Source organism: Bos mutus, chromosome 13, assembly GCF_027580195.1.
Source record: "Bos mutus isolate GX-2022 chromosome 13, NWIPB_WYAK_1.1, whole genome shotgun sequence".
Taxonomy (NCBI): domain Eukaryota; kingdom Metazoa; phylum Chordata; class Mammalia; order Artiodactyla; family Bovidae; genus Bos; species Bos mutus.
In genome coordinates this window covers 28,992,967-29,009,822 of record NC_091629.1, presented here as the reverse complement: position 1 = coordinate 29,009,822, position 16,856 = coordinate 28,992,967, and the positions used below count along the sequence as shown (strand labels likewise).

At 41.2% G+C, this 16,856-nt stretch overlaps 1 long non-coding RNA gene across 1 annotated transcript in view; it reads left to right on the top strand.

The window, feature by feature from the left end:
• Nucleotides 1–16,856, top strand: part of LOC138990411 (uncharacterized) — a 39,867-nt gene that overhangs the window by 18,249 nt on the left and 4,762 nt on the right. Inside the window, exon 2 of the long non-coding RNA XR_011466501.1 lies at nt 15,546–15,757. This is a non-coding gene — a long non-coding RNA (uncharacterized lncRNA). The remainder of the gene's footprint in view (nt 1–15,545; nt 15,758–16,856) is intronic.

Genomic DNA, 16,856 nt, shown 5'->3' with positions numbered 1-16,856 from the left:
ATAATATGGCTTTTATATTTAAAAAGTTATAAAATAACTTTTCCTTATGCATTTACATGGACTATAGCATGGCATTTGTTTTTTCCACTGTGCCCAATACCCTCTAGAAAACTCATGTCAATACAGGCGCAGGGGATTAAGGCATGCAAACCATTATGCATAAAATTAGCTACAAGTTAACACACAACATACACATTAATTCTGTAATACAGGGAATCTAGACAATATTTTATAATAACTGCAAATGGAGTATATCCTTTAAAAACTGTGTGTCACTATATTGTATACCTTTAACTTATATAATATTGTACATCAACTACGCGCCACTAAAAAAAATTTTTTTTAATAAAATGGCAAAAAAAAAAGACCAAAAAGAAACTAAAAGAAAACTCATACCTGTATTTTAAGTCATCTGTATTTATATGGATCTATTTGTACCCATAGTTATATTTGATTTAAAAGCGTTCATATCTAGGAACAGATTAGCATTGAAATTATCTTATATGTTTATTGTTTTTGTTGTGTCATTGTGTCTATGTAGGAATGTTTTCAATCTCAACTTCTTGAAAAACAATATTTCTCAATTCTATGGATTTGATACAGATAATACGAAATTGAAAATTGGAGCCACTCAGATTGTCAAATTGTCCTATCCTCTTACGGTTGGAAGCAATAAGTTTATTAATTACAACTGGAATAACAGTTTATAGATTGTAGAATGCCCTTCTCAGTGAACTCCCCAGTGTTACCAAGAACAAGTCAAGGCCTTCACGATGTAGCCATTCCACATTCTTTATGCTTCCCACAGAAATTAAACCCTGGTTCGAATGTTTTCCTACATACATGCTTATGGAGGTTTGTCTATCCCTGGAATAGAATCTGGCTGGCTGTCCGTAGCTAAGATCATTTTTCCAAAACATGCAGAAATTTTAGTTCAATTCTAACAATATAAAAGGGCTGCTTTCAATCACTTGTTATTTTACACTTTTTAATGTTCAGTGTAAATAATTTGGTATTTTTTTCCTCTCCCAACAAAATAAGGCCTGTGTAGACACATATGCACAAATCAAAGCAAATCAGACCGGATTCACCAGATGACTGACAGGTCATCAATCTCGCTTTAGCCACCTGGTACTAAATATAGGAGGAAGCTGACAATCCAACTATTTCTACACCCTTCTTTCTTGAGAGCCACCTTTCCATAGAGAAGGGACAGACTTTTAAGCCCAGAAGTTTGTTTCTGAGTCCTGCCTCAGCAGTCTTTGCTTAATCTCTCTGCGTCTCAGTGTATTTATCCAGGATGTGGTACCTATCTCAGAGGGTTCTTGCAAGGATAAAGTGAGTGAATATGTTTAAAACAATTTGAACAGCGCCTGGTATGCATTTGTTTTTGTATTGGCTGTACATCTCCCTAACAATAATAGTGATGATAAGACAACACACTATGTCAAAATTACCCAGGATGGCTTAAAATTTAAATCTAAATCATATCACTTGAACAAATCTTATGTAATGTATCTGCTCTGTTTTTAATGTGACTGATGGTATCTTTCTAACATGTGTGAGTGGCTTCAAGCACCCTTATTTGTTCAATAGCAGTTTCTTGACATTTCTTCCACCTCTAGCTCGGCAGGAATTTTCTGTGGGCCTCTAACGCACAGGTCATTTCAGGAGTCCCCAAGTCACCCACCCTCTCTGTTCAGGTTGGGCAAATGGATCTCAGGGCCCAACTCGGGAGCAATCTCTCTTCTAGAATGATCCTTCTGTCCTCCTTGAGCAGAGCCAGTCTTGCCTCTTACCCTGTGTTGAAAATTACTCCTTCTGAATATGACGCATCACAAATGCCCACACTGACTGTGAGGTCGCTCAGAGGACTGAGAGGCCAGCTGATATCCATTAGATGGAAAGTAACGGTGACATTAGTGTAATAAGAGGACAGTGGGCTTCTAGTAACTCAGGGTGCTTAAACTGCATTATTGCAATTTTGGCAGTATTTACCCTAATGGACTGAAAATTAAAATGCCGCAGATCTGGACATTGTACTGCATTTCTTCCTTCAGTGTGGATGTGTGTGCTCAAAATGGCCTGGCTATTTGAGATAAAAACAGAGTAAGATTCATCCAGGGGAGTTGAAATGGAAACTAAGTGTTAACACTACCTGGTGACGAGGCTAGAAAAGGGACACTTAGCGGACCTGGAGGTGGGCAGGGCTGAGAGTCACATCTTCCTCTGGGGTGAGGATGCCCCGGATGGAGCCTCCAGGGGAGACCTTGGAGCTGTCCGGGCGGTCAGGGCGGTGGGGCAGCATCCACGTGGTTGAATCTGTGTTTTATTGGCAGTCCTCAACCCCAAGGCCAGGAGGAAGAAAGGTGTCCAGGCCAGGCTGAGTCTTGGAGATGGGATGGGGGTGGGGTGGGGGTGGGGACTCTGCAAGAGTATAAACAAAGAGATGGCATAACTAGACTTGTACTTTAGAAAAATGCAGCAAAAATGGACATGCCAGCAACAAAGCAGTTGAGTGGAAGTTAGAGACTCTGAAAGCTTACTGCTAATCTCATTTGCTGAACTGAACTGAACTGAATCTCATCTGAGTTAAGCTCAGCCAAGGCCACACCAGAATCTGCTAATACCCCTCCCCCGACCCATCTGACAACTATCCCAGAGCTTCTAAAGAGCCTGAGACAATTCGACCTTGAAGAAGAGGGATATGAGGAGGGGGAGGGAAGAACAGTGGGGAAGAGGAGACCACTGAGGTTGTTTTCCAGAAGACAGGATATCCCAGGGTGTCAGATTCATGGGGGTTGCTGAGACAGTGAAGGAGAAGGTAGACGGCCCAGGGGAGTTAGGTCAGCATCACACGCTTGGAGCCTGACCCTGCTCAGCTCATCATGATGGACTGTAAATTGGATTCTGAACTTCCCTTTGATTAGAACAAAGAAGCAATTAGCTTCATTACATGAGTTCAAAAGTTTAAAACAAACCAGTTGCTCAGTCAAATTACTAACTTTTCCTGGTTCTAAGAGCTGTGAAGACAATTTCCAACAGGCCTCCTGAAAGCGGGGTCCCCACCACACTCCTACAGCTTCCCGGGTGGCTCAGTGGTAAAGAACCTGCCTGCCAATACAGGAGATGCAAGAGATGCAGGTTTGATCCTTGGATTAGGAAGATCTCCTGGAGTAGGAAATGGCAACCTACTCCAGTAGTCATGCCTGGAAAATCCCAGGACAGAGGAGCCTGGTGGGCTGTAATCCATGGAGTCACAAGAGTCAGACATGACTGAGTGACTGAGTACCGAGCACACCCCCGTATGTGTCCACACAGGAGCAGATTTTGGGGGGCCACCTTTGTACTATGGTTTGTTACAAAACATTACATATATATAAGTTTTATACATGTGCCTACAGACATGAAATATGAAAGGCAAGAAGATACTAATAAAGAATCTCTCTATACATTAAATGACATTACCAATAACTCTGAGACCTTCTTACCCTTCTCTGACAGCATACTATTAAACTTGCTAAAATTTTGTACTTATTGCTTGCTTGATTTGATTTATACTTTTCTTTCACACTCATCCATAAACAACATATTATTTACTTTTGAGAGTTTCTCAATGTAAATGGAATTGGTGTATTTGCGTTCTTCTGCTCCTTGCTTTATCTGTTCAACATCATGTTTTTGATAATTATGCGAGCTGCTGAATGTTTTGTAGTGTGCTTATTTGCACTGCTGTGCGAATGGTATTTTATTTATTAATATTTTATTTTCCATTCACCTGTCAGTGAACTGCATGCTATTTTTCATGCATCAATATGGGCAACAAATAATATCAAGGGTAATTTAGTAAAGAAAGGGCAGGTTTAAATTATATTGCTCAAGTGTATAGCTTTCTAGTAGTCTCCAACCACAGTATGATTTATAATCTCTAGAGGATTAAAACAACTCCATATCCTTCTGGAATTCCCAGTGCCTTTTAATACCAACCAACAGAATTACAATGATTTGATCTGGCAATAATCAGTAAGCCCAAATTCTCTTTTGCAAATAAGAACTCTTTATTTTTATGTGAATCAAAATGTCAGACAAAATTGATGTTTTCATATGAAAATTAAGGGACTGACTAGACCATATGCTTAAAAAGATGCATTTGAGTATTTGAATGGAGAAAGAAGGAAAAACAATTGTAGATTAGGTCACTTCTGGGTCCGCTTCTGGCAGAAAAAAAAATGAGTGGCTGAGAATCAAAACCTGGAGGTTATCAACTCACAGCTGTCAGAAGGGTTATCAGCAAAAGGACAACAAATAAGACATGTTGGCAAGGATGTGGAGAAAAGGGAACCCTCATAAACAGTTAGTGGAGATGGAAACTGATGCAGCCACCGTGGAAATAGCATGGAGGTTTCTCAAAAAATTAAAACTAGAACTACCACATAACCCATCAATTTTACTGCTTGCTATTTACACAAAGAAAATGAAAACATGACTTGAAAAGGTATCTGCATCCTCATGTTCATTGTAACATTATTTACAATAGCCAAGGCATGGAAACTTAACCTTAGTATCCATCAATGGATGACTGATGAAGAAAACTTTATGTATATATATATTCCCTGTTGTTTCAGATAGTAGAGAATCTCTGTGCAATGCAGGACACCTGGGCTCAAGCCCTGGGTTGGAAAGATCCACTGGAGAAGGGAATGGCGACCCACTCCAGTATCCTTGCCTGGAGAATCCCATGGACAGAGGAACCTGGAAGGCTACAGTCCATGGGGTTGCAAAGAGTTGGACATGGATAAGTGCTTTCACACACATTATGTATGTGTGTGTGTGTTTGTGCACATTTATATATTTGTATATATATATATATATGTATATCAGTTCAGCTGCTCAGTCGTGTCCAACTGTCTGACTCATTGTATTATATATATATACATACACACACACATATAATGGAATATTATTCAGCCATAAAAAAATGAAATCTTGCCATTTGCAGCTACATGAATGGACCTTGAGGGCATTATGTTAAGTGAAATAAGTCAGATAAAGACAAATATCTTATGATATCACTTTTATATGGAATCTAAAAAAAGAGAAGCAAACTCAGAGACACAGAGAACAGACTGATGATTGCCAGAGGTGGGAGTGTTGCTTGTTGTTCAGTCCCTCAGTTGTGTCTGACTCTTTGCGACCCCATGAACTGCACTGCATCAGGCCCTTCTGTCCTCCTCTATCTCCTGGAGTTTGCTCAAGTTCACGTCCATTGAGTTGGTGATGCTATGGCAACCCACTCCAGTATTCTTGCCTGGAGAACCCCATGGACAGTATGAAAAGGTGGGGAGAAGGGATAGGCAAAATGAGGGGGTAGTCAAAGGCACAAACATCAAACTTCCATCTATAAATAAATACTCCCTGGGCGTGGAATGCACCATATGACAATTGCATAAATATGTATTGTATATTTAAAAGCTGCTAAGAGAGTACATCTTAAAAGTTCTCATCACAAGAAAAATAATTTTTGTCACCCTGTTTGGTGATGGATGTTAGCTGGACTTATTGTGGTCATCATTTCACAATATACACAAACATGGAATCATTACATTGTGCATCGCTAACTAATACAATGCTATATGTCAGTCATACCGCAATAAATTTAAAAAAAAGAAGCACTATTCTTGATTTTCAGCCATTACAAAATGTACAAATCCTTCTTAGCTCATAGTCCTGCAGAAGCATAGTCCTGCAGAAGCTGAGGTTACCCGAGGGCCATGGTGTTCGGGCCGTGAATTCCACCAGAGACTCTGAAGGCACTGGTTCCGTCCATGGTGCTCAGGGGATCTGAAGTGGAGGGGTGATACCACACAGTCGTTCACTGAGAGGGCCCACTAGCTGTTGGTTATAGTGAGAAGTACTGCTGATTTTTGAAAAATAAACTTAAGTGTACTGTTGTGCTGGAAACACGTTCTAGCCAGGATCACAGTGTAGGTTCCGTGTCTTTAATTGTAGATCTTGGGGAGGATGCTTAGTTGTCCATGGCTGAGTGTCCTCTGCTCCGAGTCATACAGGCACAGTCTGGAACCTGGCTCCCTGCAGAGAGGAGCTGGCCGAGTGGTCACTGTACTGGCCGGTCAGGCCCAAGTCCAGGGGACTGACCCCGTGGCAGTCTGCTCTGGTTCAAAAACAAATGAAGACCTGAGGTCCATTGTGCTCTTATCAGGCTCTTATCAGACACCTAAAAGGAACCCTCAGTGAAGTGGTGACCCCGGCTGGACGACCCCTGGGACAGTCCACGGTGCTCCGGCCATCAAGGAGCTAAAGTATGTGGCCTGTCACCGAGAAAGTCCACGAAAGAGGATGCGGGAGGGGGGGCTTCCTGGGTGTTGCTCTGTGCTGGTTCCAGGGCAATGCAATCTCCCTGTCAGACCAGTTGGAACATAGAATAGCGTTCTTTGTACATTATTATTCACTTCAAGATGCTCAACGATTCCCGGCCAAATGCCAGGCATTTTGTTAGTTGTTGGGAACAGGTGGTAAGACAGAAGTGGCATCCCCCTCCAGAAAGCTTGTAATCTGAAAATTATCATTATCTATATTTATATCAAATCTCTATATCTATCTATCTTTGTGTGTCCGCACAGTAATCATGATATAAGTGTGTGTGCGCTAAGTTGCTTTAGTCCTCTCTGACTCTTTGGGAACTTGTGGACTGTAGCCCTCCAGGCTCCTCTGTCCGTGGGATTTTACAGGCAAGAATACTGGAGTGGGTAGCCATTTCCTTCTCTAGGGGATCTTCCTGATCCAGAGTTCAAATGTGCATTTTCAGCAACTCCTGCACTGAAGGCATATTCCTTACCTCTGAGTCACCAGGGAAGCCCCAGTCATGACATGCTGCTGCTGCTGCTAAGTTGTTGCAGTCGTGTCCGACTCTGTGCTACCCCATAGATGGCAGCCCACCAGGCTCCTCTGTCCCTGGGATTCTCCAGGCAAGAATACTGGAGTGGGTTGTCATTTCCTTCTCCAATGCATGCATTCATACTAAGTTGCTTCAGTCATATCTGACTCTGTGCGACCCCATGGACAGTAGCCCACCAGGCTCCTCTGTCCATGAAATTCTCTAGGCAAGAATACTGGAGTTGGTTGCCATTTCCTTCTCCTAATCATGACATAGTATTATTTAAATTGTCATAATGTGTAGGTTTCCCTGGTAGCTCAATGGTAAAGAATCTGCCTGCAATGTAAGAGACCTGGCTTCAATCCCTGGGTTGGGAAGATCCCCTGGAGGAGGGCATGGCAACCCAACCTAGTGTTCTTGTCTGGAGAATTCCATGGACAGAGGAGCCTGGTGGGCAATAGTTCATGGGGTTGCAAAGCCTTGGACACCACTGAGCAACTAAGCACAGTAATACTGTGTTATTTAAAAATCCACAAAGATTAAGATTAAAATTATTCACTTTTGGCATATGCACACATAACATTTTTAGAGAATTACACACACACACACACACACACACACACACTTTTGTCTCAAAAGGGAAATATATGAACTTAGAACTGTTATGACTTACTCCAGAAACTCCTTAGGTTCTCACACTACCAATCACCAGGGAGGTTTTGAGGGTACATAAAGATAAAATTGACTAAACTTGGGGAAAAGGCCCAGAAATCTGCTTTTTTACAAGTTCCCTACATGATTTTGTTTGAAGATACAACAGAACTGGCATTTAACATTTTGTTTGCAAATATCATCTCCTCAGAATGACTGTGGATACAGAATTGTCTGAATATTTTCATCCAAAATGGTCACTGGCTTAAGCCACATGACATGACCTCCAGCGATGTTGGAAAATATATTTTTTTTCATTTTAAAAATATCTGTTCTTTTATTGCTTCTTTGATAGTGTTTTTTTTTTTTAAAGTGGAATTATTCAGTACATTAGGCAGATTTATTAAGCTTGGAATACTGTAGTAACTGTTTTACTCAGAAATTTTGACACACTTTTTTTGTGCAATCAGTCCCTTGAGAGTTACTTCATTCTAGTTGCTTTTTCTTCTTTCTCTTTCATTTCTTGGGACATATCCGGGTAAACAAAGCACTCACTAGAATAACCCCAGTCTGCTACTGTGCTAGCTGTAGGCGTCAATTTGCTGGGGCCGGGGATTATCTTAGATATGCCAAATAACCAATTACTGTGATTTCTGCTTTACAAAATGTTGCATTATCGGGTGCTATGGTTCATTGGAAATTAGTAGGAACTTCTAATTCCTGAAATAGAACTATAGTTGAGAAAATATCTCAAACTTTGTACACGATGATTAAGCCTATTTTTCTCTCTGCTAACCTGCCTTTGAAAACATCAATGGACACTCACAATCGAAAACTTTACCGTTTTGCCTGGGGTCAACGGCGGTGGTTCAGTCTAGAACTAACTAGATAGGAGTCAGCCGTATAGGAGACTCTGAAATTGGATCATTGCCTCTGCAGCTGGGTTTGCTCTTGAGGTTAGGATGTTTGGAAGGAGATCAATAATCATCCAACGTCTCAAATAATTACACAATATTTAATGGATGTTGTAACATGAGAGAATGGTCTTTCTTGAAATAAAGATACTGATACTATTATCTTTAAATCAAGAGAAGAAATAACCCTATAGCCCAAACTCTATCTGTCCTCTGCTTCTCTATCTCTCTCTGCGTGTGTATAAAAATGTAAAATTATAAATAGTTTTACATTATACATATAGTTTATATATATATTACTATATATAGTTTTACATTCATACACACACATTTCTCTTCTTTCTTCCATACTAAATGAATTAATAACTATAAAAATATAAGGCAGCCTGAATCTAGAAAAGTTGTCATGGACATTCTAGAAATTTCATTTCAAATCAAAGCGTTCAAACTAGTTCCTGATGAGTAGAAATGAACTAAATCATATCAGGACCTTTTCTGAAATACACTGGTTGTTTACTTTATTGAAATTTGTTATTGGCATTCCCTGTAGTGGTTAACCTCTCTCTTATTTGTCTGGGTGGGGAGTGAATTTCTTCTTTCTTTCCTTTCTAAAATTTCTCACTCATTCATATATATAACACATGACAAATTCTTTGAGGAGCTATCCCACGTTGAAGGTCAGGAAGGGCGGTGGTGAGGAGATACCCCTCGTCCAAGGTAAGGAGCAATGGCTGTGCTTTGCTGGAGCAGATGTGAAGAGATACCCCACGCCCAAGGTATGAAAACCCAAGTAAGACAGTAGCTGTTGCAAGAGGGCATCAGAGGGCAAACACACTGAAACCATACTCACAGAAAACTAGTCAATCTAATCACATTAGGACCACAGCCTTGTCTAACTCAATGAAACTAAGCCATGCCCGTGGGGCAACCCAAGATGCACGGGTCATGGTGGAGAGATCTGACAGAATGTGGTCCACTGGAGAAGGGAATGGCAAACCACTTCAGTATTCTTGCCTTGAGAACTCCATGAACAGTATGAAAAGGCAAAATGATAGAATACTGAAAGAGAAACTCCCCAGGTCAGTAGGTACCCAATATGCTACTGGAGATCAGTGGAGAAATAACTCCAGAAAGAATGAAGGGATGGAGCCAAAGCAAAAAGAATACCCAGCTGTGGATGTGACTGGTGATAGAAGCAAGGTCCGATGCTGTAAAGAGCAATATTGCATAGGAACCTGGAATGTCAGGTCCATGAATCAAGGCAAATTGGAAGTGGTCAAATAGGAGATGGCAAGAGTGAATGTTGACAGTCTAGGAATCAGCGAACTAAAATGGACTGGAATGGGTGAATTTAACTCAGATGACCATTATATCTACTACTGTGGGCAGGAATCCCTCAGAAGAAATGGAGTGGCCATCATGGTCAACAAAAGAGTCCGAAATGCAGTACTTGGATGCAATCTCAAAAACAACAGAATGATCTCTGTTCGTTTCCAAGGCAAACTATTCAATATCACGGTAATCCAAGTCTATGCCACAACCAGTTACACTGAAGAAGCTGAAGTTGAACAGTTCTATGAAGACCTACAAGACCTTTTAGAACTAACACCCAAAAAAGATGTCCTTTTCATTATAGGGGACTGGAATGCAAAAGTAGGAAGTCAAGAAACACTTGGAGTAACAGGCAAATTTGGCCTTGGAATATGGAATGAAACAGGGCAAAGGCTAATAGAGTTTTGCCAAGAAAATGCACTGGTCATAACAAACACCCTCTTCCAACAACACAAGAGAAGACTCTATACATGGACATCACCAGATGGTCGACACCGAAATCAGATTGATTATATTCTTTGCAGCCAAAGGTGGAGAAGCTCTATACAGTCAGCAAAAACAAGACCAGGAGCTAACTGTGGCTCAGACCATGAACTCCTAAATGCCAAATTCAGACTTAAATTGAAGAAAGTAGGGAAAACCACTAGACCATTCAGGTATGACCTAAATCAAATCCCTTATGATTATACAGTGGAAGTGAGAAATAGATTTAAGGGCCTAGATCTGATAGATAGAGCGCCTGATGAACTATGGACAGAGGACACTGTACAGGAAACAGGGATCAAGACCATCCCCATGGAAAAGAAATGCAAAAAAGCAAAATGGCTGTCTGAGGAGGCCTTACAAATAGCTGTGAAAAGAGAAGCGAAAAGCAAAGGAGAAAGGAAAGATATAAACATCTGAATGCAGAGTTCCAAAGAATAGCTAGAAGAGATAAAGCCTTCCTCAGGGATCAATGCAAAGAAATAGAGGAAAACAACAGAATGGGAAAGATTAGAGATCTCTTCAAGAAAATCAGAGATACCAAAGGAACATTTCATGCAAAGATGGGCTCGATAAAGGACAGAAATGGTATGGACCTAACAGAAGTAGAAGATATTAAGAAGAGATGGCAAGAATACACAGAAGAACTGTACAAAAAAGATCTTCATGACCCAGATAATCACGATGGTGTGGTCACTGACCTAGAGTCAGACATCCTGGAATGTGAAGTCAAGTGGGCCTTAGGAAGCATCACTATGAACAAAGCTAGTGGAGGTGATGGAATTCCAGTTGAGCTATTCCAAATCCTGAAAGATGATGCTGTGAAAGTGCTGCACTCAATATGCCAGCAAATTTGGAAAACTCAGCAGTGGCCACAGGACTGGAAAAGGTCAGTTTTCATTCCAATCCCAAAGAAAGGCAATGCCAAAGAATGCTCAAACTACCGCACAATTGCACTCATCTCACACGCTAGTAAAGTAATGCTCAAAATTCTCCAAGCCAGGCTTCAGCAATATGTGAACCGTGAACTTCCTGATGTTCAAGCTGGTTTTAGAAAAGGCAGAGGAACCAGAGATCAAATTGCCAACATCCGCTGGATCATGGAAAAAGCAAGAGAGTTCCAGAAAAACATCTATTTCTGCTTTATTGACTATGACAAAGCCTTTGACTGTGTGGATCACAATCAACGGTGGAAAATTCTGAAAAAGATGGGAATACCAGACCACCTGATCTGCCTCTTGAGAAATCTGTATGCAGGTCAGGAAGCAACAGTTAGAACTGGACATGGAACAACAGACTGGTTCCAAATAGGAAAAGGAGTACGTCAAGGCTGTATATTGTCACCCTGTTTATTTAACTTCTATGCAGAGTACATCATGAGAAACACTGGGCTGGAAGAAACACAAGCTGGAATCAAGATTGCTGGGAGAAATATCAGTAACCTCAGATATGCAGATGACACCACCCTTATGGCAGAAAGTGAAGAGGAACTAAAAAGCCTCTTGATGAAAGTGAAAGTGGAGAGTGAAAAAGTTGGCTTAAAGCTCAACATTCAGAAAACGAAGATCATGGCATCTGGTCCCATCACTTCATGGGAAATAGATGGGGAAACAGTGGAAACAGTGTCAGACTTTATTTTTGGGCTACAAAATCACTGCAGATGGTGACTGCAGCCATGAAATTAAAAGACGCTTACTCCTTGGAAGGAAAGTTATGACCAACCTAGATAGCATATTCAAAAGCAGAGACATTACTTTGTCAACAAAGCTTCGTCTAGTCAAGGCTATGGTTTTTCCTGTGGTCATCTATGGATGTGAGAGTTGGACTGTGAAGAAGGCTGAACGCCGAAGAATTTTGATGCTTTTGAACTGTGGTGTTGGAGAAGACTCTTGAGAGTCCCTTGGACTGCAAGGAGATCCAACCAGTCCATTCTGAAGGAGATCAGCCCTGGGATTTCTTTGGAAGGAATGATGCTAAAGCTGAAACTCCAGTACTTTGGCCACCTCATGCAAAGAGCTGACTCATTGAAAAGACTCTGATGCTGGGAGGGATCGGGGGCAGGAGGAAAAGGGGATGACAGAGGATGAGATGGATGGATGGCATCACTGACTCGATGGATGTGAGTCTGAGTGAACTCCAGGAGTTGGTGATGGACAGGGAGGCCTGACGTGCTGCGATTCATGGGGTCGCAAAGAGTCGGACACGACTGAGTGACTGATCTGATCTGATCTGATCTGAACCCAAGTGTCAACTGAAAGTATATGTGTCAGTTCAGTTCAGTCGCTCAGTCATGTCCGACTCTTTGGGACCCCATGAATCACAGCATGCCAGGCCTCCCTGTCCATCACCAACTCCCAGAGTTTACTCAAACTCGTGTCTGTTGAATTGGTGATGCCATCCAGCCATCTCATCCTCTGTCGTCCTGTTCTCCTCCTGCCCCCAATCCCTCCCAGCACCAGGGTCTTTTCCAATGAGTCAACTCTTCGCATGAGGTGGCCAAAGTACTGGAGTTTCAGCTTTAGCATCAGTCCTTCCAATGAACACCCAGGACAGATCTCCCTCAGAATGGACTGGTTGGATCTCCTTGCAGTCCAAGGGACTCTCAGAGTCTTCTCCAACACTACAGTTCAAAAACATCAATTCTTTGGTGCTCAGCTTTCTTCACAGTCCAACTCTCACATCTATACATGACCACTGGAAAAACCATAGCCTTGACTAGATGGACCTTTGTTGGCAATGTCTCTGCTTTTGAATATGCTATCTAGGTTGGTCATAACTTTCCTTCCAAGGAGTAAGCGTCTTTTAATTTCATGGCTGCAATCACCATTTGCAGTGATTTTGGAGCCCCTTAAAATAAAGTCTGACACTGTTTCCACTGTTTCCCCATCTATTTCCCATGAAGTGATGGGACCAGATGCCATGATCTTAGTTTTTTGAATGTTGAGTTTTAAGCCAACTTTTTCACTCTCCTCTTTCACTTTCATCAAGAGGCTTTCTAGTTCCTCTTCACTTTCTGCCATAAGGGTGGTGTCATCTGCATATCTGAGGGTATTGATAGTTCTCCTGGCAATCTTGATTCCAGCTTGTGTTTCTTCCAGCCCAGTGTTTCTCATGACGTACTCTGCATAGAAGTTAAATAAGCAGGGTGACAATATACAGCCTTGACGTACTCTTTTTCCTATTTGGAACCAGTCCATTGTTCCATGTCCAGTTCTGACTGTTGCTTCCTGACCTACATATAGGTTTCTCAGGAGGCAGGTCAGGCGGTCTGGTATTCCCATCTCTTGAAGAATTTTCCACAGTTTGTTGTGATCCACACATATGTATAAAAATGTGTAAATCTTCATTCAATATCCCGCTTTTATTTGTTTGATGGACTTCCCAGGTGGCTCAGTGGGTAAAGAATCTGCCTGCAATGTGGGAGACCCAGGTTTGATCCCTGGGTCAGGAAGATCCCCTGGAGGAGGGCATGGTGACCCACTCCAGTATTCTTGCCTGAAGAATCCCATGGACAGAGGAGCCTGATGGGCTACAGTCCATGGGGCTGCAAGGAGTTGGACATGACTGAAATGACTGAGCATACATGTACATTTATTCAATACGTAAAAATTGAACAAGACTTGCAATGTCTTGTGGCTATATGCTTTTATTAAATTTTTATTAAAACTATTAGCACTTAGGAAAGAAAAGACTCTGGTGGGAGTGGTCAGGGAGGAGGGGATTGAAATTTGTGATAAAACGGGGAGGGTGGATAGTTTTACTGCTGGGCAATAAAGACAGAAGAGTGCTCTTGCTAATGATGATGATTCCTACCAGCACCTTATCTTGACCATCCGGTTTTACTGGTCAGTGTGGCCACTGGGAGTTTTATGTTTTCCATGATTTTCAACGAGTTTACTCCATTTGGTGGGGGAAAACTATTGAATGCACAATACATGTAATTTAAATTTTGTAACTGTGTAAGAATTTCATATCTATGTAAAATTACTAATTTGAAAAAACTCATTTGTTCAATTGTTAATTAGGTTTGTATGTGTGTGTGTGTGTGTGTGTGTGTGTGTGTGTGTGTGTGTATGTGTGTATATTCACAGAACAGAAGAAACTGGCTAAGTCTGTGTTTAAATTTCTGGGGCTGTGAAAGGAGCCTCCTACTTCTGTTCATGATGCTCTTTTATTTTTCATTGGTATGTTCTTTTCAAAACATTAACACACTTGGAAGAGGGGATAGTCACAGCCACTCTAATTTGAGTGAGTTTATCCTCTGTTTTACAGAAGATAAAATACCTGTGTACACAGCTGGCTTTGGCGGAGCAAGTTCAGGATGGACCATCAGTAGGATGTAAGGGGGCTGTAGGAAATGAAGTTGGGGTGCCAACTAATGAGCACCCAGAGGAGAGGAATGCATCTTAAGAGGCCTTTGCAGCTTGTATGAAATAAAGCTTAGTCATTAAATTATGGGAAAAACCTTGTTATGTTAGTCTTAAATAATAGACACATTTTAAACAAGATATTAAAAAGAAAGCGACTTTATATTTGTCATTTTCACCCCTTAAAACTTCAGTTTTTTCAAGTTTAAGATAAGGTTTAGGCTTTTGGCACCACTTTTCTAGTCTTCAGAGTAATCTAAATTTTGTCTTTATTCAAAAACATATTTATCTGGTCATCTTTAACTCTTAGAATCTCTGTGGAAGGAGAGAATACACAGGAAAAAAACTGACATATTTATCAATATACATTTAATTATCGCTTTGGGGCCCTTTTATTGTTTTTCATGCAGTCAGTATGAACTGTCCTGGCCTCTCTTGATGGCAATCTTTGGTTGCAAGGGTTTCTTTTCTGGTAATTACTCAAGGTTAAAATCATCCATTCTACTCCATGGATGTAAGGATGGCAGCTGAAGGCTAAGGATAAATAACCATTAGCTTAGGTAGAGGTGAGGCACACGGCAGGGAGAACAGATGTGGTCACAGACGTCAGGAGCTCAGGACACTCACCCTCGAGATGCAGAGGCAGAGCCTCAGAGATGGCTCAGGATGCCCTCTGACAGTGGGCAGTGCTGTCTTATTACAATTCTGGACTTCTGTGGGCATCTGACAAAGCTTCTATATGTTCTTAAGACACAAACAGGCAATGCTGGAAAAAAAGAAGAAAAGAGGGAAGTTAAACAATGCTTGGCTAAGTGTGAAAGAAACATAACTTTTCCACGTGATACCAAACCGATCCTAATGCAACACCCCTTTCTCTGCTGTTCTCTCATTTTCTAAATAAAGCCACCCTGAGGAAGTAGTGGTGTCATCAGCTTAATTAAAAATACTTCCTTCATCTTGGCCGTCCAGTGACTTGTACACGTTCTTCTTCTTGGCTGACTTTTACCAGAATGAGTGATCCAGCTTCTTAGAAGAGGTTGCTGCCAGCATTACAACAGCTAATGAATATGGGACCCCTCTCACTCTCGCTCTTCAGGGACCACTAGTGTAATGAGGTAAACAGTGATCTCATTTTTGGTCATTGCAGTTTTACTGACATTGTAATCAAAGACATGAGGTAGTCGTCAATTTACTTCTTTTGTTTGTTTTAGCTTTTGTGTTTTTTTGTCTCAAGGAGCCACCTCTGAGGAAACGTGAAACTTTTTTTTTTTTCTGTTTCATTTTTGTCACTATGAAAGCAATCCCTGCTCTTTAAAGAACTGGAAAAGAATAGAAGATAAGAAGTTACTGATAATCCTCACCACTCACATACAACCACTGTTCGCATATTCCTTGACATTGAAGCACATTTAGGAAGTCTCTGTATATGAAGTTTGTATACCCAGTAACTGGAAATGAGAAAGTACCTCAATCTGTACTGGAAACTCAGCATTCTTAAATGGTTACTTAAGCCTAAAATATTTCAATTGAGTTAAACTTTGACCAACCAGGTGACTAGTTTATAGGTCCTGAAACCTTGTGGATGGCTGTGTATCAGCAAAGACCATACACCCAGAATTCCTGGACCGTGTCTGGTGTTTTCTCTCCCTAAGTATTTCAGACGCATTCTCATCTGAAAGCTTTGCGTCTTACTCAACAACCTCTATCTAAACTATGTTAAAGATACATAGAAAAGAGATGACATCAGGGAGGTGGTTTATTCTTTTCGCCTTGTGTACAGCTAAAGTTGCGGAGCGGTAATGAGTCATGCGGTCTTGTGACCAGCCAGGCACTTTTCCAATCAGAGGGACTGTTAAGATCTCTGACAACAGAACCTGTCATTGTTTGAAGAGCAGATTTCCACAGTGACCTGTACGCTTGGTGATCCAGGCTTCTGTGAGTAACAAAATGCGTTCCCATCCCTGATAAATGACAGAATGCCAGTGATGAGGTAGCACTTAGAAAAGCTGACTCATTTCCTCATTTACAGATGAAAGGGATTGTCCGAGAAACAACAATCCCCCAGGTAAGTCATGATTCCCTCAGGTAATTTGCGGCGAGTTTTTTCAAAGCAAAACTGATGGGAACACTGTCTTGTCAGCGATGAGGACTATGAAAAAGCCAATTTCTTTATGAAATAATGTCAAACATTAAAAATCAGGTCCATTTTTATCC